The 27,117-nt window shown below is 41.8% G+C and overlaps 2 long non-coding RNA genes across 2 annotated transcripts in view; one reads left to right on the forward strand and one right to left on the reverse strand.

The window, feature by feature from the left end:
* The first annotated feature begins 2,385 nt into the window (after nucleotides 1-2,385).
* LOC109496036 overlaps nucleotides 2,386-27,117 on the forward strand; it is a 32,080-nt gene continuing 7,348 nt past the window's right edge. Inside the window, exons 1-8 of the long non-coding RNA XR_006592201.1 lie at nucleotides 2,386-2,782; nucleotides 4,480-4,538; nucleotides 6,567-8,032; nucleotides 9,591-9,697; nucleotides 10,628-10,807; nucleotides 12,973-13,055; nucleotides 15,960-16,048; nucleotides 23,908-25,882. This is a non-coding gene — a long non-coding RNA (uncharacterized LOC109496036). The remainder of the gene's footprint in view (nucleotides 2,783-4,479; nucleotides 4,539-6,566; nucleotides 8,033-9,590; nucleotides 9,698-10,627; nucleotides 10,808-12,972; nucleotides 13,056-15,959; nucleotides 16,049-23,907; nucleotides 25,883-27,117) is intronic.
* On the reverse strand, nucleotides 3,342-5,004 carry LOC109496035. Its single transcript, XR_002151820.3, has 3 exons — nucleotides 4,236-5,004; nucleotides 4,043-4,130; nucleotides 3,342-3,877 (listed from the first exon to the last, which is right to left on the reverse strand). It is a non-coding gene; the product is annotated as an uncharacterized LOC109496035 (long non-coding RNA).

The raw sequence follows: 27,117 nt of genomic DNA on the forward strand, positions 1-27,117 counted from the left end.
AGTTCATCCAGTCCGTTGAAGGCCTTGAGAAGAAAGATTGAATTCCCCTGACGAAGAGGGAGTTCAGCTTCCTGAACACTTTGGACCCGAAAGGGCACCAGCTCTTCCCTGGGGCTTTAACTGCAGATTTTACTTGTCAGCCCTCACAATCCTGTGTACCAGTCCCTTAAAATACATCGTTGTCTCTCTCATGTGTGTGTGTGTGTGTGTGTGCGCGTGGGGGGCAGGGGGCTGTGTATTTTAACCCTGGAGAACCCTGACTAATGCATCTCTCTTTTACAAATGACGAAACAAGTCCCAGAGATAGATATTAATTAGCTGTAAGACACGCAGCTAGTTAGTGGCAGGGTAGAGTGTGGGCTGCTGGTCCTTGAAGGGCCACCCTCCTCCTAGTCGCACAGAGAGCCGGCATTCCTCCCTGCCTGTGGCCCGCAGCCACATGAGGGGCACATGAGGAGTTGCTTGTGTTTAATCCTGTCATCGGTTTATTGGAAGGCTTTTTGCTGCAGCCTGCATGAGGGAAAACGATTTGCTTGGGATGAATGTGGCCACCAATGTGCTATTTCCCTTAATCTAAACAGGGCCTCAGGCACACTTCATTGATCATGCCTCTAAGCTGAGAGGTCGCCTTCAGGCTGGCCAGCAAATATTATGTTTCTCAGGCAGCCCTATGCTGTCAACCACATTTCCTGATCTACTCTGATTAGATATATAAACAGCTTCAGTAAAACAGAGCCCGAGCTTTGCTGTTAAAAATGTAAGATAAGGCTTCCATAAAGATTCATCAACAGCAGAGACGCTGTCTAAGTTGGGTCTGAGCCCTCAGAGCTCATGGCTTCTTTTTTTGGTGTTGTAAGGAAGGTCAGTGGGCAAATGCCTATGATTTATCATCATGTTTTAATAGTGCTTGTGCTTTGGTTAAGGGACACCTTGGGGAGAAGAAAGGGTTAAAATATTTGAGCAGGGTCACAAAGTGGTCTTGCATTAAGAACCCAGCACGGAACTGACATTACTAAAAGTTACTTAGTCATTTTGTACCTGCCAAGAGGTATCGCCCAGTCCCAGCTAAGAACCGGGAAGAAGCGGGCTGATACCTGCATGTTGCAGAAAGTTTATGAAGACCAAACACTCCCTTGAAACTCAGCTGGGGAAATGAAACAACTAAAACCAAACATCTTCTACCTTCAACCATCATGACTGTTTCCGATACATTTTGTAAGATACTCAAGTACAACGCGGGAGAAGTTTGTGAAATTTGATTATAGAGACGTGTGTTTAATCCGTGCATATTGCAATATCCTCTTCCACTGTTTGTCCCCAGGATAGATGAGATGATCTAAAGGATTTGTCCACCTCCAGTTTCTTGGAATGAGAACATATGCCTTTTCCAGATGATTTTCAGTATTTATTTTTCAGAAAGAAAGGGATCGATACCAGTTTTAAAGAAGACAAAGCAAGGTGAGAGTAAGAAGAGGTCTAGCCAATATCACTTGGTGGGAAAATGTAAGAAATTAACATACCAGTGAAGTTTTAATTTGTTTTGATATTTATATATAATTTCTGAGATGCATTTTGCTCACATAAAGAGCTGACCATTCCCCACTTTAATGATCATTTACAATTTCCCCAAATTAATCAATGCAATTTCTACTCAATACTAAAAATAATTGCTAACATTTATTGAGCATTTTCTGTGTACCCAGGCCTGTTTAAAGCACTCTATACAAATGAGCTGAGAAAATCCTGCCAGCAATCACATGGCCTGCTGCTTTCTCCCCCCTCTTAATCTCAGTCTATAAAATTATACGTGCTAAATTTAAGCCTTTCTTGAATTAGGATTGTATCCTCCCAGGGTTTGGGTTTGCCTGGTTTGGGTTAACATCAAATGCAAATATGTCAGGGCACCTGGTTGGCTCAGTCAGTTTATCCTCTGACTTCAGCTCAGGTCATGATCTTGTGGTTCGTGGGTTCAAGCTCCCGCATCAGGCTCTGTGCTGTAGGGCAGAGCCTGGAGCCTGCTTCAGATTCTGTGTCTCCCTCTCTCTCTGCCCCTCCGCCACTCACGCTGTCTCTCTCTCTCTCTCTCTCTTAAAAAGTAAGCAAACATTTTTTTTTAAATGCAAATATATCCCTTATTCTTCTGAGACAATTGTTTTATTCTCTTGGAATCATTGTAATCAACCAGTGGTTCCTATGTCTGGCTGTGCATCAGGATGGCGTGAGGAGCTTTCCAAAAATGCTGGTTCCTGGGCCACACCCCCGACTGCCGGATCTTTTTTCTTTTTGGTGTTTTTAATGTTCGTTTATTTTTGAGAGAGAGAGAGAGAGAGAGCGAAAGCGTGAGAGGGGGAGGGACAGAGAGAGGGGGAGACACAGAATCTGAAGCTGGCTCCAGGCTCTGAGCTGTTAGTACAAAGCCCAACGTGGGGCTCAAACCCATGAGCCGTGAGATGATGACCTGAGCCGAAGTCGGATGCTTAGCCAACTGAACTGTCCAGGTGCCCCCTTACTGCTGAATCTTTTAGAGTGGAACTCAAGAGTCGCCCGTTTTGTAGAAGTGGTAACTGAATCTCATGAATGTGACAGCCAGAAGTTTACCCTGAGAGTAAATGGGTACTAAGTGGAATTGTAGTTGATCTTAGTGCTAGTTGTGCTTATAACGATCTATTTTCTTTCTACAAGGTACTCAAATACTAAAGCTAAAATGATACTGGCTGCACGGAAGGGTACATTTGAGGCACTTTGGCCATCTCTCTGAAACGACTAGAAAAAATGAGGACAGGTGGGCTTTCATTCTTTCCTTTAGATCAAGCATTCTTAGGTATGTTTGACACATGCCAGTGGGTTTCAGTTATTAGAGTGACTGGAGAGAACCCTTCCTTCAGACGGTTGTGGGTCTAGAAGCATGGCTGCATGGATGTCTGGGACCTTCAGCATTTTAGGAGAAGCAGGCGTAACCCTGAACCCAGAGTCAGAAGCCCAGGGTGCCAGTGCTGTCCCAGTCACCTCCTATCTGCTCAGCCCTGAGCAAATCTTAGGATCTCTTTGGGAGCACTTCTAGCTTTTGCCTCTGACATCTCAGCGAAGGGCCCTGAAGGCCAATACCCAGACGTTCTGTAATGACGAAACCTGCTGGTTCTCCGAACAAAGGTGCAGAACAGAGGTGCAGGGCACTCTTTTGACGAGCCCATTTCTGAAAGGGGCAAATTCTTCATGAGAGACAAAAAGTGAATCTCTGATAGTGTCCAGGCACGGGGAGCCTGAGAGAAGGGTCTCTTCGGCTTGCTTGATATTTATAAGTGTTGGGGAAGGACAGGGTGCTCTCAGCTTTTCATCTGCAAAAGGAGCATTCTGTTCTGCATGTCATTTTCAGAGTTCCTGCAACAGAGTTCCCCACGTTTCTTAAGGGAAGGAATTTTATGTTATAAATATTGCACTCAGGGCCTTTACTACAACAGTAAATTATTTCCTTAATTCTTTCGTAATTCCCAAGTACACAGTGCAGAGGTAAACAGATCTAGCCTTTTGCCATTTAAAGCTCTGAAGTATTTATGTATAAATCCAAGAGCACTGCAGTCCACAGTGTGCAGGTGACACACAGCAGGTTACTCTGTGCGTCCTTTAGTTGTAATTTCCTGTTTACCCAAGGTGAAGAAGCATCTTGCTACCACAGAGCGGAATCAGATATACGCCATTTGCACCCCCGAGAGCCAAAGTTACGAGGACCGAGGACCGTGTCTGTTTTTCAGACAAGCTGTGTTTACTCTGCCTTCAGTCCTCGCTCTAGCCCCGCCCTTTTCCTCGTCATGTTGATGTTCCACGGCTCTATTTACATACTTCTCCCCAAACCAGGTGCACACATTGCGATTTCTTTCCCCTGTAATAGAAATAGATATCATATATAATCATATAGAATAATTATTACATTAATATCAAAATATAAACAATATGTAATACTCAGTTGTATATAACATGCAGTAATAATCACTATAGTATAAATTTCCCTTCTACGTTAATCCTACAACTGCTCAACCTTTACAACCTTGCCGTCCCCATTCTCTGCTGCTGCTGGTCACTGTTGATGACCGGGTCACATCTGAAAAAAAACATGAAGTTGACAACGATCCAATCTGTAAAATAAAGAAACAGGACAGTTTTCTGAAGACCCAACCTTACAAAATGCGATTCATTCCACCGTATCTGTTGAGTTAAACTGAAAGAAATGTCAGTCTTACCGGCTGAAGTGTGAACAATGCGACCAGGAGGCCAAGCTTTGCACACCCTTCATGCTGTCACATTACCGGCACGGTCAGGGCCCCCGCCTGGCTTACTGACCGCCTCCAAGTGCATCCGTGCCCTACTTCTTGCTGTAATGCCTTTCGGAATGCAACTGCGATTGGCGATTGAGCCCTTGGCCTTTGAAGCAAACATCAAAAAAGGTGCTCGTTTTGGGGTTTTGACTAATCTTTCTATTTTCAGATGCAGTGCTGACTAATCTGCCTATTTTCGGATGTGATGCTGAGTTACAGAAATGCAAAGTAAGGAGGTAGTTTAAGAATTAGCAAAAGTCTCTTAATGAGAAATTGATCTAGCATCAAGGGGGGCATCCATGTGGGTAGCTAGAACATATTTTAAGAGTATCTTAAAATCTTAGAACTACATCTATGAATGAGTCCATGCACTGTCACAGGAGATAAATTCACCAGATCTTCTGGGAATTCTAGAGAACAGTTAAGTGGTGGCCCTTCTCAGTGGCTGTTTCAACTCTCGCAGGGTGTTAGAGACTTGAGATTCTAGAGTCCTGAATATTGTTCCTCCAATCCCATGTCTGTCTACCTCGGGCTGTGGACATTTGGGGAATAAGCCTTTGTCGTGGGAGCTGTCCCGTACATTGTAGAACATTTAGTATCATACTCATTAGATGCAAGTAGCATTCCCTGCAAGCAGCATTTCGGATAACCAAAATGTCCTTATTCTTCAATGTCCCTCATTCTTCAAACTAAATGAAAACCACACGCATTTTGCATTTAAATTGCCATTAGGAAATGGACCAGATGTTCAATAGGAAAAGAAAATGCACTAAAGAAGAAAAATACAGGCTTCTTCTGTTCACAGGTGGCCTGGAGGTCATCCCAGCTCCGCCTGTTTCGGCTTCCCCTCCTGTAAACGGTTGACTTTCCTGGGCATTATGTTCTGGCTTCTTACATTTCTTTTAATGTCTTTATCCTGTATCCCATAGTGATGAGACCTGTCACAGCCCGCTCTCCTCTCTCGATAAGGGAGGGGGTGGGGGGGGCGGGTAGCCACAAAGCTCCAGCTGCATCCCAGCCTGTTAAAGGACACATTAAAAAGTGGGACTGTAACCATAGGAAGATGACAGAGGTGTGGAGAGGTCTAGATAGACCATTTCATCAAAAACACTGGGGGAAGTGAGCTTGTATAGAGAGAGAAGGGAAAGAATGAAATAATAGAGTACACACTAACAGTCTTTCAATTTAGTGAATTATAAAGGAAAACTTTTGTACTAACCAAAGAAGGCTAGCTAGGGCAAAGGCTAGCAGGACTGAAGTTACAATATGGATCATCTTTCTAGGACTTTGCCTATGCAAGGGATTTAAGTGTATTTAAGTTCAAGGTGTACAATGTGTTGGTTTGATACATTTATAAATTGCAAAATGATTACCACCATAATATTTAGCTGTCTTCTCCATCTCTCCACATAGTTCCGATGTCTTTTTTTGTGATGAGGACATTTAGGATCTACTCTCTTAGCAACATTCAAGTACATGATACAGTATTATTAACTCTAATCACCATGCTGTACTTCTTTTTATCTTCCCCTTTTGAAGTCTAGTCTCTTAATCATGAATGAACCTCTCAGCCCCTGGCTTTCCTTCTGCTCTTACGTAAACTCTTTCAGACAACTGCTGATATCAATGTGATCATTTACTCTGTCCACAGTCTGGGAGAGACCATGACTTCAGGGACTCTGGCTGGGCCATCAGCCAGGGAAGCTCATTCTCTGTGTTCACCTGCTGCTCCCTGTGATAGGTACTCAACAAATATCTGTTGAATGAATGAATCAGTCAAGAAAGCTTAATTTTATTTTAATTTCAGGGGAAATATTTTTTTTCTGTTTTCATAGCAGTAATAGGATGAAGACCTGTCTTAAAGTAATGTCTATCAGTTAATTAGAAGGATTAATTGTGGGTTCATTGGAAGATAACTATCATAGTAGTGAATTGTTTGCTTCAGGTTCTGGAGAAATTAAATCGGCTGAAGCATTATGAGTAGAAAAAGACCAAAGAATCACAACAGAACTGGTAGAGACTGAATAAAGGAGAGAGTTCCATTAATATCCAATTACCATGGAAGAGGGGAAGTTACTTAGAGCAGCACCTGACACGCATGAAGTGCTCAGGAAATGTCACTGTGATATATCACCCTCATCATCACTATGATGACAATTTTAAGTGATGTTCTGATAAGACATTCAAAAATATCAAATCACACATTGATGGAGTTATTTCCTGTTTGTTTGTTTGTTTGTTTGTTTGTTTTGAAAGAGGGAGAGAAGGAGAATCCCAAGCAGGCTTCAAGCTGTCAGCATAGAGACTGACGTGGGGCTCGATCTGGGGAACCATGAGATCATGACCTGAGCCAAAATCAAGAGTCGGACGCTTAATCAACTGAGCCACCCAGGTGCCCCAAGTTATTTCCTTTTTGATTTCAAGTGTTCTCATGACTGCCAGAAGAATGTGGCCAGGTGGCACTAGTTTATCTTGTACATGCAGTGCAGTTGACTCTGAGCAGACCTCAAGCTTAGCTGGAATTTAACAGCATTGTTTTGTTTTCATTGCGGTCATTTTTTTAATGATTACTTTCTATTTATTACAAACAGTATTGATTTTCCTTAATGGTAGTGCCTAAAGTTTCCCTTCAAATATTTGTTTTTGGGGCTACAGCAAACCAATTTAAAGAAAACATGAAGTTATTGATGGAAGAAGAGGTATACAGATCAGGCAAAATCTTGATGGTGGAAGGTTTGTGTCTAAAGTTTAGGAGAGTGCTTCAGGGGCATTTACTTGAACTCATCAAACCTCCCTAACCCAGATGTTTCTGCGGCACCACATGTGGGTGTCCTGTCTACACTACCTGGCTGCCCGATTGACACAGATGGCCTAGGAAATAATCCTTCCTCCTCAGATTACTGATGTAGAGAAGGAAGGGACACCCACTGGTGGCTCCCTTAGCCTGAGGTCAGATGCCTTGGCCCCCTTCCCAGCTCCCCCGGCCCAGCTGGTAGTTGGAAATGCTCACTACATCCTGGTTAGTAGCAAGGGTGGAACTCTCCACAAGATCACACACTTATGTCCAATGCTGTGCCGGTGAAAAGTTAACAGGTGCTCTCGGGGAAGGATTGGTTTGTGACACTTGCCGATTTCAGCGGTCTAAGTTCTCCCACCTTAGCTGATTTCAGTCACGGCTGTGTTTAACAACCGGCTGACAAAATTCCTGAATATCTAACAGGTGTCCTGGGGCGGAAGCCCCAGCAGGCTTCGGCACACCACTGTAAGTTGCAGTGTCAGCATTTGATGTTGTAACTGGGTTATTCCTCCTTGTCAGCCTTTTCCTCTAAAGGTGAAGCTCCATGCGAGAAGAAACCACATCTGTCTCGCTCACCATGGTAACTCCCGTGCCCAGCGCAGTCCTGACACTTAGCAGCTGCCCCACGAATACATTGGCTGATACTTACTGGCAGGCGATCTGAGGTTAAAAGGCATTCCCACAAAGGCCCCAGTCCCTTAAATCTTGCAGCTTTCTCAAGCCTAGTGAAGTTTGAGGGCGTTTTGTTTTGTTTGTGTTCTTTCTCCTTGAGCAGCAGACCAGCTTGGCTCCACAATGTCAAAGAGCAGATATGTCTTCCTGGGAGCCTGAGAAGAGCTGGAGCTGGAAGGAAGCAGAGCCGGGCTGACCACGTCAGGTCCCCTGCTTCAAGGGCCCCTGCCTCCTGCAAGGTGCACCGCTGCGGGTAAGAGCACCCCGGGGCCAGCCGCCGTCCTGCCGGGGTCCTGTGGACTCTGTGCTCTCACAGGTTCTCTCTGAGAGGCGGGAGAGCCTGCACTGACAGCCTGGCCTCGCTGACAGGTGGGGAGCATTCCTGCCCGTGCCACCCCAGGGAAGGGGCCTCGGGGACTGGGCCGGAGGAGGGGAGGCATCAGGCTTCAGAAAGGACGGCTGGGTCTGCGTCAAGAGGCAGGGACCAGGCAGGAGGTGGCGCACGGTCCAGGCGCTGTGGCGGGCGGGTCACGGGAGCTGGTTCCCTGCCCTGCCTTCGGGCTCAGCTGTGCATCCACCTGTGTGGTCCCAGACTGTGCAGCTTCACAGAGCCCCAACCTACCAGCCTCCTTTAAGTTTAGGATCCGTGACACCCGTTTCCTCCTGAAGGCAGCGACAGTCAGGAACTTACACTCACTCTTTGGAGGGGGATTGCTCCAGTGGTTTAAAAGGAGCCTGTCCTTCATATCACACCTATCTGACTGGCCTGCCCCTAACTGAAGCTTGCAGAGCCTGCGTGGGGCTTCTGTCCCATCTTGCTGGGCTTCAAGGCCATAGAAGCCAGCTGAAAGGACATGCCCGTAGACAGGACATTACCCCCAACCTGGTACCTTAGCCTGGAGAACCTACTTCTTCCACTCAGCACCTTTGGCCTAGGAGCTTATAAAAAGTACTGAAGAAGCTATGCAGACCAAGATACCTTGGTTCTATTTTTAACTTCGTCACTGATGGGCTGTGTGACCTCTAGCAAGTTACTAAACTTCTCTGAACCTTAGTTACTTCATCTGAAAATTTGTACCACGTGACTATTAAGGCCCCTTTCAGCTCTGATGGCCCAAGATGCTAAATTTCTACTTCCTGAGTATATACAACTATAACAATTTCTTCCTTAGTAATATTATACACTTTCAGTAAATAAGACTAACAATTGGAAAACAAATACCACAGGCTTACTTCACATATGGCAAAACAAAATCTAATGAAATCTATATTTAAAGGATTTTATTAAGGGCCCTCCAAGTCCAAGACATTTAAAGCATTTGAGTAAGAACTGATAACAACGATAACCAGATAAATAGAAGGATGAACTATGCTCCCTGTCTTTAAAGAGCCTATATACGTAAGTATATGTATATGCATATATGCTTTCAAAGAGAAATTTACACTAAGGCACGTAAATATGAAAGATCACAGCACCAAAATGAATAGAGAAACTGACAGTAAAGCAGAAGACCGAAACAAAAACTATAGTTACCTTTAGAGAAGGGAAAAACTTTAATAGTTCCCTTTTTAAAGGGAAATGCCTTTAATATTTCACGTGGATTATAGCAAAAACAGTGAAATAAAGCAAGAGTGGAACAGACGATTTTTGTTGTTCTATGTCAATACTCAAGACAGTCCAAACATGTCCACAATGTCATTATTAATGACGCCGGATTCCTATTTCCAACTAAGTGCTATCATTCACTGCCATCTAGTGTTAACCAGATAAATTAATTTTTTTCATATTGTTTCTTAAATTCCTCTCCCAGCCCTCTGTATTCAGATTAAAGGGGACCACGCAAACCATCTCTCCTGAACATCTAGTCTTGTGCTGTGATGTCCATGTCCTGACAAATCGTGGTTCCTGCCTACTGAGGTGCGTCCTGTGGCTCAACCTCACCTTATTCTCTGTTCATCTTCCCCAGACCTCCATCACTGGTATCAGCCCTTGCTCCATGGACTTTTCCATGGACCATCATCTCATAGGACTAGATACTTCCATTGCTGGGCAGAAAGTTTGTAGCAGAAAGAGAGAGTGTATAACTCACAAATTAATTAGGGAGATGGTGAGGAAAAGGACTTCTCCACTTTTGTGAATGAGCTTGAACTTTCACTTTAATAAAACCCCAAGAGAAGCGTCTGAACTTTATATTAAAGACTCGAGTTCTAAAGGCTCTGAAACATTTTCTAAAAACCAACTAAGCTATTTAGGCAAACACCAAGTTGCTTTCATGTTTGTCTTATAGCTATAGTAGTTACATCTCTGGATGTATACAGAAGTGGCCTTTGTTTCAAATATCTCCAGTTACTTCATTCAGGTGTGTTCAGTTTGCCTCAGATGTCTCCAGTTGTTCATATAAAATACCTGTTCTGTTGCCTTTTGTGAACTTTTGTTAAATAACAAAATCAACAAAATACTGAACTTAGACTACTTAGAATCAGAATAAAAAGAATATATCGTATTCAGAGTATTCAAATTTAAGTTATCCATGTTTTTCGAACACTAAGAATTATAATTCTCTCAAGATTGACTTTAATCAATTTGTGTAATCCTTAATAGTAGTGAAGCTAAAATATAGAAAATTAAAGTCCTATTTTATGAGAGGTAAAAATTAGGACTGCTCTTCCTGGATCTTCAGAAGTAAGCTTATCTGAAGGTTTAAGTAACTTCTGCTCTCGGGATATATGGACACGGAAGTAAACTCAGAGTTCGGTAGAGACATTTCACAACGCGAGCAGGTGCATCAGAGAGGAAAATCTCCATTCTGCTTACTCAGTTCATTCACTATTTTCCTTCCTATTACAGTTTCCTGATACAGCAGTGTTATGCTCTTCTGAAGATGGGGATTTTCATCCAAACCCTCTTTTAGGACTGCCTTCACACCTTCACACCTGAATGTATTCTTCGTTCTTCTGGAATGTTCATAGGGCTGCTCTGGCTCTCGCCACTTGCGACTGGATTTTGGTGCGACTTCTAGAATCTGAGGTAAATCCTTCTTGTTATGTCATCCATCAGTTCAACAGCCAGTGGTGTGCTAGACCTTCCCACGCCAGTGTGAGAGCCTAATGTGACATTTTCAGGATTTTTTGCAGGTGTCCACGGATTCCTTTGTTTTGCTCTGTTTTCCTGGTTGTGGATTCCTGATGGTTGTTGGAGCAGGAAGAGCATTACTAACTAGTTCTTTTTTTTTTTTTTTGGTTAAGCATGGACCAGCAGCTACAGAATTCAGGGACTGAGCAGAGAGGAGAAATAAGGAGAGAGTCTGGGAGTGAAAGTGTGTGCAGCAGGCTGCTCACAGTGATGTGAGTGCAACACACACACACACACACACACACACACACACACACACACTCCAGAGTCAGCTCGAGTAGAAGTTCTAGTAGGGAAGGATGGGGTGATGGACCATGCAGGACCACATCTGCAATTAGAATAATTACCTCTCCTGTCTTGGCCTGGCATGGGCTCGCTTTATCATTCAAATGTTCTGAGCTGAGTGTGAACAAAAGCCCTTCACTCAACAACTGGCTCAGACTTGAAATAGGAGCAAAATGTTCAAAAATAAACGATAGTAAATTCATGGGTGAAAAGAGAAATGGAGTATCATAAAACTAGGTAATTTGGCTTGCGAAATAAGTGTTTGCTCTCTGGGAGCTTTCCCCTGCTATCCCCTTTCCCTTGGACCTCCAGAAAGAAAAGGAAGGCCTTGCTTGGCGTATGTCATTAGTTTCCATCGTGCTGCCTTTGAAACTGGTTTTCTATTTAACGTGTAGCCTCTTGCAAACTTTTGTGGATACTCGTGCCATTTTAAATACCAGATTGAGCAAATTTCTCCCTTCTGTTTAGCCAAGACTCATCATCCCAGAGAATGTTTCTATTCTAAGACTCAGACCTCCCCCCTCTCAAAAAAGACTCGTGTCTTCCCCATCAGACAGAGCTCCCTTTTTCAGAGCCTGCCCTCTCTTAACAGGTGGTGTAATTTTGAATTTTCCCTTATAATCTGTGGTAGAGATTGCTGGTTAACCGGCAACATCTATTGGCCCGTTCTTCCAAATAGTAGCAAATTCCACAATTCATCTAGATGAATGGAATAAGAACTAAATTTTCCAAACTCTCTTAAGGCAGAGCGTAGTCATCTTACTAAGTTCAAGTAATGGCGTATAAGCAGGGTAATGTGGACAGATTCCAGGAACCTTCTTTGAGAGATATGTGGTGTAGTCCTTTTTCTGTCCCTCCCTTTAATCCATAGCCTGGAACATGGATGCCCACATCTGGGACCTTGAAAACAGGGTACATGCTTGGATGGTAGGATGGCGAGCAAAAGAGTCTATAAAGCATGGTTGCCATATCTTCCCCATGCTATTCACCTCTAGGTTTTGTTAGTTTACAGAGAAGCTTTTTGTTTATGTTATTTTAACTTTACACTTTCATTTATAGTTAGGTTTTGCTCTTATGGACAGATCTGTTACTGTATCTCCCCCAATCCGTATGTCCAAGTCCTGACCCCAAGTACCTCAGAAGGGTCATTGCAGATATAATCTGTTTGGATGAGGTCAGTAGGTGGGCCTCAATCCACTATGACTAGCATCCTTATAAAAAGAGGAAATTTGGACCCCGGGGGAATGCCAGGTGAAGATTAAGGCACAGATCAGGGCCAGGCTTCTACAAGCCAAAGAATGCAAAGATTTCCAGCAAATCACCAGAAGCTAGGTAAGAGGCATGAACAGATTCTCTCTCAACCCTCAGAAGAGACCTTGCTGACACTTTGATCTCAGACTTGCAGCCTCCAGAACTGTGAGACAATAAATTTCTGTTGTTCGAGCCATCCAGTTTGTGGTACCTGGTTATGGCAGCCCTTGGCAACTAATACCCTGTCCTAGCCAATTCAGGTCTGGCCAGAATAACCTTGGCTTAATCCAGAGCAATATTATTCTTTACCATTCAGATATTCTTACCATTCAGATAATAGAAACTCCACACATACCCATGTGCCCACCTGACCTTCTATCATAATCTCCATCCCCGATCAGCAGTTTGAGCCAATCTCCTTTATCTGGAAAGACTAAGCAAGGAAATCTTGTGGCTACCCTCTGATAGTGTGGCTCTATCACACAGGAGTGCATTAGCCACATTCCAATGTTGGTTTATTTTAGGTCCGACATAGAATATTTTCACGCCAGTGGAACTACTGTGAACATCTCAGCCAAAATGTATTCCCCATCATTGACTGCTCCTGGTGAGTTAGTGAGTGAGTGATGAATGAATGAGGTGGATTTGGCTGACATTAACCCAAGCAGTTATACCGGAGCTTTCTGTTAAACACTGGGCTATAGTGTCTAAAAGTGGGGTCTGTGGTGTCATAGGTCTCTAGATTCAAATCCCAGTTTACCATTTGTTAGTGATCCTGGAAATTATGATCCTGGAAATTATGTAATATTTCTATGCCTCAGTGTCCTCATCTGTCAAGTGGGGGGGGGGATATGATAGTTGCTTTCTTACCAGTTATGATTTATTTTATGTGAACTACTTTGCATGAGCCATGTCATGATGTGCTGCGGCCGGTTTGTACTGGCTCACAAGGACTGATAATGTGTACCTTTTCTGATTCTCCAAATCCTCCCATCCCCACATCCAGTAACATCTTATTAGTAGCTTGAAATTAATTGGTCCTGTGAGAGTATATACACCGTGGCAATTGTCAAACAGTACACATCAGGGGCTGGGTTGCCCATATGCTATAAATTCTGTATAAATGTTAACATCATTATGATTCTTAGTAGGCACTCTTTACTCCCTTGTGGTTTTGAGAAAGCATTCTGCTAATTAAATAAATTCTGAGTTGAAATACCACTGATGGGATTCATGTAGCAATTGATTACCTCAGGGGAATTCGTGCATACCTTTGTGGTCTATAGATCTTAAGCCTTAATTCATGTGAACTGATCTTTGGCTCCATGAAAGTAGGAACCGTGTCCGCTTTTCTCATTGCTGCAGCCCCCATTTCCCCAGCACGGACCTAGGAAGGAGTAGACACGTATAAATACTTGTTAAGTGAATAAATGAATGAATGGAATTTCTCTCAACACTCATATTTTCCACAGGGCTTTCACATCTATTTCACTTTTTCCTCCAAAACCACCCTTTGATTAATTAATTAAAGGTCACAGTGTTGTCTACATCAAATGGGTGAGGAAACTGAAATCCAAAGATGTGCCTAATTGGTGATTTGCTCTCATTCATCATATTATGTTCATTAGTCCAGCATTTCCCAAAATGCTCCATAGATGTGAATTCTGAAGGATGTTAATAGTTATCGTGTGACAGGGGGATCCATGGAAGAATAGGTTTCAAAAAGACTGAAGCAAAAAGAAAATTGGCTTATTCAATACAGTTTTATTGGAGACTTTATTAAGCCAATGTACATTGTGAAAGTGGAGTGGGGTTGGCTGGACACGGTATTGAATGACGTATCCAACGTTATCAGCAGAGAATAGTCACTAGACCAGCGCTTCTCAGACTGCCATGTGCACGTGAATCACCAGGGAATCTTGTTAAGATGCAGATTCTGATTCGGTGGGTTTAAGGTGGGGTAAGAGATTCTGCGTTTCTAGCGAGCTCCCAGGAGATGCTGGTGCGGCTGGTCCACAGGCCACACCTTGAATAGCAAGGCTCCAGAACACATTAGAGTCAAGAAAAATATTTGGTATCCCCATGAAAGAGCATATACCACCACTGAAGCATATACTACTCACCATCGGGACCAGTTGTTTAAACCAGTATGCTGCTTAGAAGGGATGAGGAAATGTGGGATCAACCCATACGGAAAACACGTTTTGGAGGAAGCAGCCAGCAAGACTAAATTGAAGTAGCTTAAGTAGGGCAGGTTGCATTTGGCTAACGTTTAGATGGTGGGTTAACTGGAGAAGGGACACAAGGATAGTTAAACAGCCCCTAATTGGCATAGGGACTAAAGGAGGTTCATTTTGCCATGAAAACCCAGGTGGGAGGAGGGGATGGGGGCGGGGAGAAAGACACAGTACTCGTTCAGATTTGTTATTTTCTTTCTCTACCTACAAACTCAAGTTCTGTAGGTTATGAAATTTTAAAAACGAACTCATTTTTCAAAATGGGATATTAATGTCAGAAATTGGAGGGGGAAAATGGACTGAGATAAAAAGAGGTTAACCTGAGTCAAGTGTAGTAAGGTAAGTAAAGTAAGACCACAAAATATAGTCAGATATGTAAAAAGGTTCATAAACCCTTCTCCCTCCGAAGACCCATCTTTCTGCCGAGGCCCCGTTCTCGTCTGCCAACCTGGTTCTGGCACCTGTGCTACTCCAGCGGCTGCTGATCTCTGCTGGCTGCCTTGGCCTGGCAGACTCTTCCCTCCTGGTTCCTTGTCAACCGTGTTTTAATAACCTTTGTGGGTCACACAGTTCATAAATGCAGAGCTTGGGATTAGTCTAATGGAGGTGTGATAAGGTTCTCCCATAATATTTCTATCAGTGATTCATTTCTACCAGTTATGGCTTGACATATTTTGGTAACTTACTTGAAACAAAAAGGCTAATAACTCATGACTCCTTAATAGATCAAAACCTTTATCAGTGGAAAGCACTATTTTTGCTTAATTTCATAATTTCTCCCTTCCGTTCTTTACGTTCATTGGATCACTACCATTGTTTACATTTTTAGACTTATCTTTGTTTATCTTTCTACACTGCTAGCTTATATTATCCTCTAGTAATTAAATTTCTTCACTCAATTGATTGGTTGTCAGAGTCGACAGGTTTTGTTTTATTTGGGTAGTCTTGTTTATGTGTTTGGATTTTTGCATGTCCTGGCGTTTTCCTTTTTTTAAAAGAAAGCTTCTCTTATATTGGTCATTTGGTTAACTTTCTGCTATTTTTAATCGTAGGTATTCTGTTTAAAGTATGTTTGTGGTTACTTAACAATTTTTAAAAGAAATTGTCTAACCTGTATTTCTTAAGTTTCAAACATCAGGTATGAAATGGTATCTTTACTTGATTTGAATAGAATTGACTCCTTGCTAAGAAAAATGATTTAATACATTTGCCATCCCCTGTTTACCACCATAACTGCGAAATGCAAACAGCTGGACTTTTTTTATCGTTGTCAGAGCTGTCATTGATCAGTACTGAAGGTATAATCTACAGGTACACAGCTCTGGCAGTCTTTCAAATGGATACGGTGGAAATTTACAAACAGGTTAGTCTCATCCCCCATAAACATCTGTGTCTTGCGCCATATACATCCACGCTGTGGTGTTCCTGATCTCTTGGAACTTTTGTTGATCAGTGAGAATTCATAGTTGTTTCTGCTCCAGAGTTTGGACTCAGGCATAGTCAGTTAAAACTGAGTTTTAAAATATCATAAAACAACTATCCAGTGCCTAGTAGAACCTTAGTTAACATTATTTTCTGCATGTTTCAGCGCTGCATTTTATTGCTTTTGTCTTATCTAGTGGAACTGGTGCACATGTCAAATGGTGTTCCTCATTACGGTGAAAAATGAAACAAAAGGTGCTTTTTTCCCATTACCTTGTATCCCGAAATAGCCAGAATATATACACATGGCACCAGAAGAACAGAGAGCTTGCCTTTTTCTAACTTGTTTTAAAAGTTCAGTGCAGACAGGCTAAATCCATCTGGGAATTCTGTGGGTCACAAGTGTCATTAGTGGTGCAGAGTTGAAGCCGTCTAGAGCTGACTCTAGAATATTTACATGGAAAGGTTGTTTGTGTTGCCTTAAATCTTCTTTGAAGGTTATGATAGCCACTTAATGACTGGCTATTTTTTTTTATCAGTGATACATTCTTTGTTTAATTCAAAAGCATCTGATACTTCTTACCTAAATACAGAATTTTAAGTCACACACATAATACAATGTATATTAACATTACAGCCCAGATACATAGCCCTAATTTTCTATTTACTCATGTGATTTGTGTCATTTGAAATGTACTGTTCAAATCAGAGTTTACATTTCAAAAGTTATCTTTAGTGGTAACTCTCAATATATTCACTTATAAATAGTTCTTAGGATGTCATTTTTCAGAATATGAAGATATATATATGAGCGTATCCTTGGGAAGTTAAAAACCACGCTAATTATTGTTTTCTGAGACTGTGTGTGTGTGTGTGTATGTGTTTTCCTATGATAATGGTTTCTTAAAATATTCATTTAAAAGCAAATATTAACCATAAATGGAAACATCTATGGCAATTACCATTTGAAATGGTTTAATCAAAACACCCATCCTGACTTTTTCTCTGTCATCCTTTCCAAGCAGGTGAGGCCCTGAATCTTAGGAAACATTTTACCCAAGCAGCAAATTTCTGCCCACCCTGAAAGGCCTACCCCAGGTTTCTGCTCTAGTAGCATGCTTCTCAAAGTAAACAACCTTAAAAACTAAAAATAGAACAGAATGGCTACTTTAAGCCACTCATGGGTTATGGTAAACTGTGTACCAATCTTAAGGAAAATTAAAGCAGCAGTTTGCTGAATTTCCGCATGAAAAGAACATCAGTAAAGCCAGCACAGTATTATTTTTTGTAAGATTTTATTTGTTTAAGTATTCCCTACATCCAACATGGGGCTCAAACTCACAACCCCAAGATCAAGAGTCGCATGCTTTACAGACTGAGCCAGCAAGGCACCCCCGCCACATTATTATCTTAATAACAAGGAAATAACTGCATTTTTATGATGATTCTTATAAATTCTAGGACTTAAAATGGCAGTTTCAAACATACCTCAAAATATTTCCATAACATTTAATTTCTCTCTCACTGGCTTTTCTTCATAGTTAAAGCACACACACACACACACACACACACACACACACACACACACACACCTATTTTAAAAACTTAACATTGTGAAAAATTTGACCTGCCACATAAGCAGTACTTTCATATTGTGAAATTAATATATTCCGCATTTCAGGGGTTTGATAAATTCTGTGGACTGTCACTCACCAATGTATAGAAACTTTGAAAATCCCTGATCTTCTGGCTGGTCATTTGCTGGCAGTGTAACCATGACAAACTTGGGTCGAATCCATTTCAAGGCATTAAGTGGCAGCATAGCTCTTACAGGGTGGCAAGAGCTTGTTACCAGTACTTGGACTGGTCAGGGCTTGTTCCCAGTGATTTGGATGAGAAAAAGGCCACTCTATGCTCTTAGGAGCTGAGGCGGAATGGCGGAGGCTGACCACTAGATGGCAGTGCTCTGACTGCCACGGAACCGCAAGGGGAGGACAATTGGGTTTAACATTTCCCGTGCTATTGAGGAGGGCACCTGTTGGGATGAGCACTGGGTGTTGTATGGAAAATCAATTTGACAATAAATTTCATACTAAAAATAAATAAATTTGGATGAACACATTTTTTAAAGCAAATTTATAATTGGCAAAGTTTTCAAAGCGACATTGGATGGTGGTAATTGCATACAATTTTGCAGGCAGTTCAATACCGCAGCTCTCCAGTACTTTTCTGGTTCCTGTAGTACACCCTGGACTTGAAAGGCAAAACCTGTCTGGGTCACCATGGTGGAGAGGAACAGACTTGGAGTCCCTTTTTCAAGACAGCAGTGTGGCTTGCTTGTTTCATTTCTTCACAGGACCCATCCTGTATCAACAGGGCTGGGGACACCTCCCAGAGTCACAGTAAACTTGGGACTTGCGGGTTTACCTGGTTGTGAAAGATTTTATGTCTAACGTAAGGTGTCCTGAAAGTAGAGATGTCTGCTCTTCATCCCCAGCTCCTGGTTTTTCCCACTGCGATTTTCTCAGCTTTGGCTTCTTTAGAATCAGGGCCGTGTGTCTGTGCAGCGTATGGTTCACAACTGACCGGTAGTGTTTTCACTTTTACTGAGTCTGTTTGTAGACAGGAAAACAATTACCTTTGTTGAGCCACTTGATTCCCCACCCCGCCTCACGCACACACATTTCCCTCTTCTTGTGGACACACTTAGGCGGGGGCTGACACTGAGGGTCCTGCTTTGCTCTGAAACCAGGCCTGCAGCAGGTGTTGATGAGAAATTTGCATTTGGAGAGCAACTGTTGCTGTGGGGCTGTGGAAGAGGAGTTGGTTGTTATTCTAACAGGTTCCTGAGCTCCAGGATTGCTTCAAAATTAGATTCTTGAAAGCTGGTTTAAGAAGGTCCAAGAGAAAGTGTCCTCTTCAGGTTTGCCTGGTACCACTGAGACCCCTTCTGTCCATGAACCATAATAACCTTGCTCCTCCCTCTTTTTCTGCTTTTCTTCTCCATCAGTTTTTTAAAAAAACAACTGAACAGTTGAAGTTCCTACTGATAACTTTGTCTTCTGAGACTTTTATTCCTCAGTTTACCCATTTTTTTCAGATTTGGTTCTAGAGAGGGAACATCTCCTTTAAGCCACTAAATACTTGTGATTTACACAGAAGTGTCATTTACTGGCAGCCTAAATAATGTAATGTTGCAATTCCAATTGAAGCCTTTGGTAAGTTAGTACCACCATCTACCTTTGCCCTTGCAAGTGATCAGTACATTTCAGTGGGAGAATGGGCAAAATTGTATGTAATTGCCAGTGGAGATTTTCCTGTGATTTAAAAAACAAAACAAAGCAAAGAAGAAACCTGTGGCACAAAACAGGTCTCTGGCAATGAGGTCTTCCGTTCAGGCTCAGTATCATTCCCACCTCTAGGGGGCGCTAGTTTTACTGTTGCCATTAGTGGAGTTGCAGTTCAGTTGTCTTAAATCTCCTTTCATCTCCTGAGAACCTGTGGAAATGCTTGAATGCCTTTTTGCGGGCGAGTCTAGAGTTGGAAATGGCCAGGGGTGGCCTGCAGCTTCCTGTCTTGTCTCCCGCTGAAACTGCTCTTCTTTGAGAGCAAGTTAATGACAAAGATGTTGGTGTCAGGGACTCTAAACTAGAAGGTTCAGATGTAACAATGAAATTTAACCCATCCTGAAGCCACGCAATGACAGGAACTGAGACAGTCCCCAGAATCAGAAACGGGTCCTCTGATTTTTAGACCCCATTTCCATAATGTCATCAGGAGTTTTCTAGTCCCGGATTCCTGCAATTTCCCTCTGATTACACTCGAGATCTTGCAGCCAAGCAGGTGCTGCTCTGCAGGTTTCAGTGACAGTCTTGACATGTGGGATCCCTGGATTACGGGGTCACTGGCCCCTCCCTCAGACCCTAGGCCTGCATATGCTGCGTGCACTAAGTGATGTTTAAACATTTCTTAGATGTACTTCATATTTTTAAAAAATTTTTTAATGTTCATTTATTATTTTTGAGAGACAGAATGTGAGCAAGGGAGGGGCAGAGAGAGAGAGAGAGGGAGACACAGAATCTGAAGCAAGCTTCAGGCTCCAAGCTGTGAGCACAGAGCCTGATGCGGGACTTGAACTCACGAACCATGAGATCATGACCTGAGCCAAGGTCAGATGCTCAACTGACTGAGCCACCCAGGTACCCTGAGATGTTTTTTAAAAACAACTTCGAGGGCACCTGGTGGCTCAGTCGGTTAAGCGTACAACTCTTGATTTCCGCTCAGGTCATGATCTCGCGGTTAGTGAGATAGAGCCCCGCATCTGGCTCTGTGCTGAGAGTGCGAAGCCTGCTTGGGATTCCCTATCTCCCTCTCTCTCTCTCTGCCCCTCCCCCACTTGTGCTTTTCCCCTCTCTCTCAAAATAAGTAAATAAACTTAAAAAATAAATAAGTAAAAATCACTTTCTACCCTGGCCAATGATTATTTGTCTTAGAAGGATGCTAATTTCCAGGCTGCATTTTTAAACCTCATTGCCCTTAAAAAACCAGCCTTTAAAATAAATCTGTGGCTTAAACATACCTGGCAGATGGAAAGAGAACCCAGGCAATTCCTATATGCATTAACCTTCATTACCTAATCTTCAAATGATATGTTTTATGTTTGCCATCTTCGTATAATCACTGTTACTTGAAACAGATATTAGATTCATGAAAGGGTTACCAGGCACACAATGCTCCTCTATCTTATTCATAGTTTAAAAAAAAAAAAAAAGCAATTTGCCCATTTGAGTTTTTATAACTTACAAATGTCACCATGATCTGGTGGGAAGATAGGTCATATCAAGCACATGAATGAAATTAGATTTGAGAAATTTGGGAATCAAACCAGGAGGAAAATCTGAACTAGGATATGATAGCCTAAATTTTTAAGATGGTCCTTCTACAGTTCACATTTTTCAATCTGAATAAAAAGGAAAAAATGCTTTAAATAAATAGTTCTTCTTCCACAACTTTGCAAATGATTTATTCTTCTATAATGGCTAGTAATTTTTGAGTGCTAATACTCAGAATAGTGCCAAATTCACTATTCCAAGCATTTTACCGGCACGAATTCACTTAATCCTCAGCACAACTCTGTGAGGCACATACCCTTACTATCCGCACTTGACCAAGAGTTTAAGTATGTTGTTCAAGGTCACACAGAACGTCATTTGATGTGAAGAGAGACTCGGGCGGCCAGACTTCAGAGCCTGCGTATCTGATGTCATTATGTCTGCAGTGTCCCACGCCTCCTAACCTTCAAATGCACATACCTGTGAATATTACATTGAGAATATCCACTTGGTAACCTTTCATGCAGAGTCCCCAAGGAAAAAAAAGATCTTCCTGATTTTTATTTAAGAGACAGGATAGATAGCTTCATGATGAGAGCGCAGCATCCAGAAGTAACCCTCTGAGGTCACGTCTCAGCACTGTAACTTTGGACAAGCTACTCTACCTACAAGTGTCATGATTTCCTTCATAAAACAAGGATGATGAATAATAGTACCTACCCGCTTTTGGCTGTTTTGAGAATCAAATGAGTTCATACATAGCACTGGAGCAGTACCTGATACAGTAAAATCTTGGATTGCCAGTAACTTCTTCTGGGACTGTTCCGCGAGATGAACAAGCATTTCTAAGAAATTTCAACTTGATAAATAAGCAATGTCTTGCAATATAAGTTGTACATGATGCCAAATGTCACATGATCACAACTGAGCCAATGGTTCTCCCTTTCTCTCGCTCGCTACAGGATTGTGGGGATTGTCTCCCATGCTCGGATGCTCAGTCTCAGGCCACAGTGTTTGACAGAAATCAGTGGTTTTTCAGAATGTTGGAAGGTGCCCAAAACTGGCACTAGAGTATTTTGTCACTTCAAAGCACCTAGGCACAGTCCTTTGCTTTTCCATACCAAGAGTAAGCTTAGGAATGCTTTGCTTCATTCTAGGTCAGGCTGCCTGAGGATATAGACCCTTTCCTCTGCTCCCTTATTGCCAGTTACATTAAATACAGTAGATGACAAGAGTTTATCAATACTGTACTGTAGTCAGCATCTGTGTGAGCGTATACAATGGTCCCCATGCAGAAAAAGGTTGAAAAGAAAGGCGGTAAGGAGGAGGAGATGATTATGGTGGAACTTAAGAAGGAAATCATAGAGATATACAAATGAGGTATGTGAGTGGCCGAAATTGCAAGATTTTATGAGAAGTCTATGTCAGCACCTCTCCTGCAGAGGAGAAAAAGGCAGAGGAACCCCTCACTTTATTTTTTTTTCAATATATGAAATTTATTGTCAAATTGGTTTCCATACAACATCCAGTGCTCATCCCAAAAGGTGCCCTCCTCAATACCCATCACCCACCCTCCCCTCCCTCCCACCCCCCCATCAACCCTCAGTTCTCAGTTTTTAAGAGTCTCTTATGCTTTGGCTCTCTCTCCCACTCTAACCTCTTTTTTTTTTTTCCTTCCCCTCCCCCATGGGTTTCTGTTAAGTTTCTCAGAATCCACATAAGAGTGAAAACATATGGTATCTGTCTTTCTCTGTATGGCTTATTTCACTTAGCATAACACTCTCCAGTTCCATCCACGTTGCTACAAAGGGCCATATTTCATTCTTTCTCATTGCCACGTAGTACTCCATTGTGTATATAAACCACAATTTCATTATCCATTCATCAGTTGATGGACATTTAGGCTCTTTCCATAATTTGGCTATTGTTGAGAGTGCTGCTATAAACATTGGAACCCCTCGCTTTAAATGAGATTAGGGAGATGTGTAAAATGTGAGAAGCATTGCAAAATTTTGTAGAAGAGCAACGCCCGAATAAGGCTGTAGCGGTGTGAGCGATGAATCTGTTTAATAACAGTGCAAGGTCACATTTCTGCAAAATCCTTGAGGCAAAAGCAAGTGCCGTTGGATAGGTTCCTTGTTAAAGTTGCGTGAAAAGAAAAGGATTCCGTTGAGTCAATAGATACCAGTGATTCCATTAGTGATAGTGAAAGTCTTCCTAAACAATAACCCTCCTCTCTCTTGTCTCCCTCACACCAGCCAAGAAGGTTTTCAAGGGTAAGTGCAGGTTAATTTGTTTATTTTTCTTTATATTTTGTATTTGCTTTATTATTTTGTATTACAGTATTGTAATCATTTTTATATGAATATTTTGGGGTTGTGGAATGAATAATCTGAGTTTCCACTATTTCTTATGAGGAAATTTGTTTTGGTGTACAAGTGCTTTGGATTACAAACATCTTTCCAGGACAAATTATGCTTGCAAACTAGGGTTTTCCTGTACACAGTAAATACTTCATAAGCCTTTTTCTTATTACTGTTGTTTAATCTGCTAACATCCAGGGGTGTCTGGATGGCTCAGTCGGTTAAGTGTCCGACTTCAGCTCAGGTCATGATCTTGTGGTTCTTCAGTTTAAGCCCCACAGGGTGCTCACTGCTGTCAGCTCTGAACCTGCTTCAGATCCTCTGTCTCCCTCTCTCATTCTGTGCCCCTCCCCCACACTCTCCCTCTCTCTCAAAAATAAACATTAAAATTTTTTAAATGGGGTTTTTTTAATCTGCTCCTATCAACATGTCAAAAATGATTTCCAAATACACAAAGCTGATGGGTTATTCTGGCTAGCAAAGAGCTGGTGCTGTGTTGATGTTTGGTCATTTGAATCTGGGGCAAAGACCAAGATAAGTGCTGTAGTACATATTTTAATTATTCGTCTCTAAATGTGAGGTTTTTATTGTGGTACACACTCCAGGATTTGTTTGGCTAATGAGATCCAGAAGTACCTGGGAGTGCCAGCTTGTATCAGTCTGACAATTCATTCATTTCTGAGGAAATTCCATGCATAATCCATACGATATGAAACTCCTGTGTTTCGTGATCCCTTTTACTTCAGGTAAATAAGTTCTCTTAAACACATTGCAATAGCATTTATTGTGGTAGGTACTTTGCATGCATAGTTTCCAATCCTACCCACACCATAGGGATATATGCTCTTATCACCACTTTACAGATGTGGAAACATATCCAGAGTCACTCAGCCAATAGCAGTTAGGGTCAGTATTAAGGCTCCAGTTGTCTTATTCCAAAGCACAGACTTCACCCAGGCTAACCATAGTAAAAAACCATAATCAACAACAACAACAAAAAGATTGAAGCAGTAGAAAAGGCAGAAAAGTGGTATTTTAATGTCTCTTCCACCAGTTAGGGGCAAATTATTCAACTTTTGTAGGGCAAAGAGTCAACAGAATAGGAACACTAAACTTTTCTGAGGCAGATTGAACTAGTTTTCTTGCAATATCATTCAGGCCTGTGATATTTATTGTTTTCACTGATTTTTATTATTTATGTGTGTGTATTCATTGGCCTCTGTCATGTGCAAGGGCCTGTACCAGGAGCTACAAAGCATGGGGGGAGAAAAGGTGATTTTTGGATCTCTTGAGACTAATGACGTTAGTGAACCTTGGACCCCAGTAGAAAAGAGAGTCATGGTCAACACGGCAGGCAGAAGTGCCAGAGGAGAAATGCAGTGTCACCAGGTCAGAGGAGGCAGGAGCATCATCAGTTGGGATGTTAGGGAAGACCTCAAGGTGCAGGTGCCTTTTAAAATGAACTTGAAAAGAGTTGGAGGGAGGACATTCTCGGCAGAAGACAGCATCTTACGAGGCAAGGAGGTGGGAAGCCATGATGTGGTTGGATGAAATAGTGCTCTTCTGGTTTGAAGGAAGTGCAGAATACTGGAAGATAAGGCTAAACTAGATTGAAAAGCCAGGTTAGGAAGATCAGTTTGCTTATGAAAGAAAAGTTTTTTAAAGAAAGCTTTACAGCATGAGTGTGAAGGCCTAGAGCTAGATTTTAGAAAGATTAAGCAATGCAGTATGTCAGTCCCAAGTCTAGGACCCTGAGAGAATGCTGGTACCATGGACAGGAAATAGGATACCAGGAGGAAGTGACTGGTTTACCCTCCTCCATTTGTATTTAATGTATTTAATTTGAAGAACTATGGAAATGCAGAACTGGACTTTGGGAGAAGGAGCAGGAGAGATTATATCAGTCAGTCCATTACAAACATAAGTGAAGGTGTGATATAGCAAGATTGCCAAGAGGTGAGTCTGTAAGAGAAGAGGGCCAAAGACAGACCTCAGGGGTGTAAACATCTAGCTAGCAGGTAGTACAGAAAAGTCAGTGGGAAGCAGAGGAGGAGAAGTAAGCAAAATAGTGGAAAAAGCAGAATTCAGTGTTTGGGCATAAAAGGAGAGAATTTCAGAAAGCTAAATGATTTATTCAATTGTAAACTCCCTGAGAGCGGGCTAGATTACCTACTTATTTCAATATTTCCCCAGAATAGATGTAGTAGAGTATTGCACACATGCTTGGTGTCCAGTAAATGTTAAAGGTCTGTAATATGCAATGCTATTCAATGTTTGAGGAGACCATTCGTTTTCATGATTAGGACATCCTGGTTATTGTTCTTGTGTGCTTCCAGCCTTTCTGTTTTAAGGAAAATAAAGGACAAAGACCATGTCTGAATCAAAGATTAAGGAACATACATTGTCTCTAGGCACGTGTTCTGCTGGACCACATATGCAAAAATGTCTGGTTTCCTCTTATTTGTGACTCAGCACTCTGCGTGTTCACGTGAATGTATGGTTGCGAATGTGTGTGATAGCAGGAGGTGGAGGCCACCAAGATGTCCATCTGTGGAGAAGAGATGAGCCCATGCAACGGAGGTATGTGCAATGAGAGTAACATCTGTCGGCACCCTTGTACTAGATGCACAGAGGGTACTACAGCTGTACCTTGTAGCCATCACATCAAGTGGAGAGAAGAATCCTAGCGTAATAACACCTAAGTAAATACAAACACATACACTGTTCAACATAACACAAGGGCACATACATGGCCAAGGGCATTCATTAGAGTGGGCATCTCCTGGGGCAAGAGAGAGAATAAATGTGAGAATCAGGGTGAATGGGGAAAAAAGAATAAAACAAAAAGAAGGACCTTGAAAAGATCAATGATGAGGTATGTGATGATTCATACTTTGTGGTGGATATCAAAAGCAAAAAGGGCATATGTGATGGACGCTTTTTTTTTTTTTGCATCATGATAAATGTGCTCTTTAATCCTCATCCCCTATTTTACCCATCCCCCAACACATCTCTGCTCTGGTAACAGTTTGTTCTCTATAGTTGAGTCCGCTTCTTGGTTTGTCTTTCTCCTTTGCTCATTTCTTAAATTCTACAAATGAGTGAGATCATATGGTGTCTTTCTCTGATTTTGCTTAGCATAATATTCTCTAGCTCTATCCATGTTGTTGCAAATGCTGAGATTTTATTCTTTTTATGGCTGAATTATATTCAATAATACACTATACTATAGTATTGTGTATATACTGTATATACATGCTATATGCATAGTGTATTATTGAATATAAATATTGTGTATATATTGAACGTATATTCAATATAAAGTCTTTGCCAATTTGGATGTCTCACATCTTCTTTATCCATTCATCTATTGATGAACACTTGGGCTGCTTCCATAGTTTGACTATCGTAAATAAAGCTGCACTAGACAAAAGGGTGCATGTATCTTTTCAAAATAGTGTTTTTGTATTCTTTGGGTAAATACCCAGGAGTGAAATTATTGGATCATATGGTATTTCTATTTTTAATTTCTGGAGGAACTTCCATACTGTTTCACATAGTGGTTGTGCCAATTTACATTCCTACTAATAGTGCATAAGTGTTCCATATTCTCCACATCTTTGCCAACACTTGTTTCTTGTGTTTTTGATGTTACTCATTCTGACAGGTATAAGGTGATGTCTCATTGTGGTTTTGATTTGCATTTCCCTGATGATTTGTGATGTTGAGTAAGTGTCTGTCGGCCATGTCTGTCCATGTCTTCTACCCATTTTTAAACTGGATTACTTGCTTTTTGGGTGGTGAGTTGTATCAGC

This window comes from Felis catus, chromosome F2 (genome assembly GCF_018350175.1).
Source record: "Felis catus isolate Fca126 chromosome F2, F.catus_Fca126_mat1.0, whole genome shotgun sequence".
In the NCBI taxonomy this organism is placed as follows: domain Eukaryota; kingdom Metazoa; phylum Chordata; class Mammalia; order Carnivora; family Felidae; genus Felis; species Felis catus.